Here is a 665-nt window from a genome sequence, read left to right as displayed (position 1 = left end):
CGGTATTTTAAATCATGTACGAAGCTCATGACGTAATTAGGAGTCTAGTGGATGGTATCAGTACTACAAGTAAAAATATATATATATATATATATTTTTTAATTAATTACGTTGTTTATAAATTCATCTGAGGGCCGCAAAAAGAGGAGGTGGGGGCCGCATGCGGCCCGCGGGCCGCCATTTGCCCATCCCTGGTCTACACAGTATGAATTTACAATAACGTGTCAGTTACTGTTTCCTTTGGGTTTTTTTTTTACAGCTGCTTTTTCTTTCAGGAAAAAAAACAAAACATGAATGTCTAGGATTGCTGGTTCTCGCACAGAGCAGGAGAATGAACATCTTGAATTTACAGCTAATTGTGCAGCTGTCGCTTCATTCCTCATTTTATGTTCATTACATTTTTAAGTTTACTGCAAGTAGTTCTGTTTGATCCCCTAAATCTCTATGTTAATTTTGTAAAGTCCTGAAGCCTCCTCCATGCTACCTCTGAGGCCGATTCTCCCCACAGCGTCTCTTTGACTCACCCCGACAGATGTTGCTTTTTGAGTGGATATCGTTGTCTGTCAACGCTGGGGAGCCTTCCAGAGGTTCCAGAGGACAGAGCCGTTTCACCTCTTTATTTTGAGTTCAGCCCTACAGATTTAGTGTTGCTAGGTTTTCCAATT

The sequence above is a fragment of the Notothenia coriiceps genome, unplaced genomic scaffold (assembly GCF_000735185.1).
Source record: "Notothenia coriiceps isolate Sejong01 unplaced genomic scaffold, NC01 NC01_scaffold00029193, whole genome shotgun sequence".
NCBI classification, from domain to species: Eukaryota; Metazoa; Chordata; class Actinopteri; order Perciformes; family Nototheniidae; genus Notothenia; species Notothenia coriiceps.
Note: the sequence above shows the minus strand (reverse complement) of the source record.